This window comes from Pseudomyrmex gracilis, unplaced genomic scaffold (genome assembly GCF_002006095.1).
Source record: "Pseudomyrmex gracilis isolate BER0280 unplaced genomic scaffold, ASM200609v1 scaffold_183, whole genome shotgun sequence".
Classification (NCBI taxonomy): domain Eukaryota; kingdom Metazoa; phylum Arthropoda; class Insecta; order Hymenoptera; family Formicidae; genus Pseudomyrmex; species Pseudomyrmex gracilis.
In genome coordinates this window covers 276,342-280,120 of record NW_018020767.1, presented here as the reverse complement: position 1 = coordinate 280,120, position 3,779 = coordinate 276,342, and the positions used below count along the sequence as shown (strand labels likewise).

The following is a 3,779-nucleotide window of genomic DNA, read 5'->3' as shown; positions in this document are numbered from 1 at the left end:
TATTAACAAAAAAAACACTTGAAAAATTAATATTTCATATACATTTAATTGAATTATGATACTATTTAAATAGTATAAAATAATTGTTGTATTAATAGTTGCACTTTTTTTAAGCAATGGGCGATCATTTATACCAATATGAAACATATAAACTATTAATGATTTTACAAGACGCGCAAAACTACAAACTATGGCTACTACAAATAATCGAAAAAAGTCACTTGATTACTCACACGCCACAAATATAAACGTAAAAAAATTGTAAAATTAACATTATCGCGACTCACAATAAAAAATTATTTTGTTAAATTAATGATCACGTAATAAAATAAAAGTAAAGATCCGAGAAGAATATAAATACGGAAAAAAACATACTTAACATACTTAATAAATAATCTCTGGTAGTTGTAAAGTTTATAATACATCATCGAAAACAGGTTTATTGAGTACTTCATTAATAAATATATATTTATATTATTATTGTGAATATTAATCATAAGTCTGTTACATGATATTTTGTTTCTAGAGAATCACAAGATCTTATTCTAAACTAAAATATTCAAATATATGTTTTTTTCTACAATGCATACGGTACATTACATCTTATCACATTTACATATAATAATGTATATCTTTGTTTATGCTTAAAAACAAAAGTATTTGTCTCTAAAGTAGTAATATCAATAAAAAGTTATTAGCTTTCAAAAGTTACATCGGCTAAAACCAACTTTCAAATTAAAATATTTTTCTACTCTTTTCCACTATTATACAATACAAATTAAATATATATACAATTAGTACAATAAAAACATTATATATCTAGTATTTCAGTCTTATACTATTTATATCTTGTAAGATAAAATAGTTTATGTTGACTTTTTGTAAAGTAAATTCATTATATAAACATATAACATAAAACACTTTATATTATTTACACTTCACCTGTGTTAAAGGAAAAATGTATGAAAACTGGTTTCACCTACATATAGTAAGATGTGTGAAAAAAAAAAACTAATTTTTGCCACAGAAAACCACAAAGAGAAGTATACATATAAAGTATCTAATATACAACCAAATTGACCTTTGTCGTAAAATATAAAAAGGCGATACATATCACGCTGACGGTAGTATTGAATCGTCGTAGCTCCATTTTCAAACACCGGCCAAGTACAAGCGTGACGATCGCTGTAGTGCTACTTGCTACATGTTAAGAATAAGTATTCCTTTCAGGCAATATGGCGATTACCAAGCTTAGGAAATTGTAACAAGATACTTTGATTCGACAAGAATGACGTTAAAAGTTGCCATGGTTCCTGTATATAACAACATAAAACTGTCGATACACTGTTTGTGTCAAATAAAATCTTAAATTCTGAAGATTTTTGATCACACACAAAACCATTTACAAAAAAAACAAGAATACCTTATACTTCAGTCACACGTTTTCCCTTATTATCTACACACCGTTTCCATAATTCTGGTAATGAAGGAATTCCAAGATCTTTAAGAATCGATTGGCAATCGTTTATTGAATCAATGCGTCCATCGATCGCTTTTTTCACTACTTCAAAAGTTTGAAACTGTGTATGTTTAAGTACGGTCTCTAAGTGCAATCGTGACAACAAGAAACGTTCTGATGGATCAATGTCAAACGATTTAGCAGGATAAGGTAAAACTTCCCATCCAAACTCCAGTATCTGTTTTTTCACGGACTTCAGAATATTCAACTGGGCAAAAACTGCGTGCAACAGAATTACCTTACGCCTATAGTTCGCTACTTGCGGTCGTTTACTGTCCAATGCTTCCTTTAATTTGTTTAATTGTTGTGAATATCGGTCGATAACAATTTCATGTGGTCGTAGCAGTTCGTAATATATAACACCTTTAGTATCCCATCAAATGCAGAGCGTAATTTCGTTTTCAGTACTTCTATTTGTTTCCGTTTGCGTAAAAGTACCGAACTTTATTGACATTTCACCTTCAGTCACAACTTGATCCAGAAAGTGCTCTTCTTTATTGTGTCTTGACAGCAGTGTAACGCAAGTGGTGCAACGTATTTGAGTAGCCAAGTCAACCTGATTTCTTTGGTTTTGGAATTGTTTCATGTCTTTTAAATGTGTACAAACAGTTGATTGTGCAACATTTAATTTTCTACTTATTTCTCTTTGCGACATACATGGATTTTCATCTATAAGTTTCTGCAAGTCTGCATTTTGAAACTTTTTTTTCCTACCTAGGGTTAAAAGTGTTAAGTCACAATTGCCACGTTTGAATTGGACAAACCACCTGTAGCATATCGACTTCGATGGTGCAAACTCAGGATAAGTTTTTCTAATAAGACGATGAGCCTCACTGCATTGTTTGGTTTGATCAAAGAAAAACAGTAATAAATGTTGAATATGTCGGATATCACGCTCCATTTTCACGCGTAATAACGTCCTTTTTAACTAATAATTATGTTTAAATGAATAAATCCGCAACTGTTAGATCGCAGAAATACTACAGCTGTAACATAGAACAAAGAATAAATATAAATCGTGTATTTATGTAGATCACTTACGTCATCTCATTGTCGAACGTTAAAAATAAGTGTGAATCATTTAAAAGTTCCTTATAACGCTAAAAACTACATCTTTTTCTAGAACTCCTGTGATGAAAAAATTATATTTACACAAGTTTTGGTCATCTTCTCCAAAGTCAATTCCTTAATAATATTTTTCAAGTGGTCATAAAGTATATATTCTTAGCTTTTTCCCGATCTTTCTAATTTTTGTATTGCAGTATGATCAGTTCTTATTTCTTTACCACCAGATCTAATGTGAGTATAAATCTCTACGGAATAATAGAAATATAAAAGACCATTGTGTAATATAAGGTATTTTACAAATATAGAAAATTTTTATGCACTTGTAATAAAAGAAACCACTTATTTTTAATTCTTTTTTATCTTTTTCTAAGTGTTGCTTTAGAGAAAGTTGAATTCGAATCACTACACTTAATTGACCTGTTATCGACACGCACGTAAATAATGACGAGCAGCACAGAGATTATTAACAGAAACGCAAAGTTGTAGAGCGTTTGGAGTTGGAAAAAGAAAAAATTTGTATATAGCAGAATTTCAGATATTTACAGTCCCAAACAATCACGTGAAGTTTTATTATTAGTTATCTGAATTTGTACTTCGTTTTTATTTTAACTATTAAAGTTGTATTTACTTACTTATATTTCAGTTTCTCTTTGTTATAATTAGTTTTCTTTTGTTTCTTTGTGTGGGTATATTATTGATCTTGTGATATTTTCTGTGATATATTGTCTTTTTCATAGTTTGTGAAGGTGCCCTAAGAGACATGTTCCAGAACGTCTAAGAAATATTTTATTCCTAAAAAAAATATTGTATTCATAGAAGAAAAGCAATAAAGTATACGAAATCATCTTACTACCAATTTCTTTATATGTCCCAATAACCGTCCTTTGTGAATAAAAATATACAAAAAGATATACTTCATCTTTTACATAAAAGTATCGAGAACTTATCTACAAGGAAAAAAATTAAGCCTTAATCAGGCGTAATATAACACACAAAATTAGTTGCCTAGCAAACAAAATTCTACATCCGTTAAATAACATTTCTTAGTAAGTGATATATTGGTTTTTCTAAAATATCACACAATCTTATTGGTGAACAAAATATTTAATTACATAATGTTTTGTACTCTGCATATGAAACCTTAAGTTTACATATAGTAATGTATACCTTTGTCTGTGCTTACAAACAAAAT

General features: G+C 29.2%; 1 long non-coding RNA gene across 1 annotated transcript; it reads right to left on the bottom strand.

Moving 5' to 3' along the window:
• Positions 1-952: 952 nt before the first annotated feature.
• Positions 953-3,376, bottom strand: LOC109858045. Its single transcript, XR_002250564.1, has 3 exons — positions 3,220-3,376; positions 1,424-2,505; positions 953-1,313 (listed from the first exon to the last, which is right to left on the bottom strand). It is a non-coding gene; the product is annotated as an uncharacterized LOC109858045 (long non-coding RNA).
• Between the last annotated feature and the right edge of the window lie 403 nt (positions 3,377-3,779).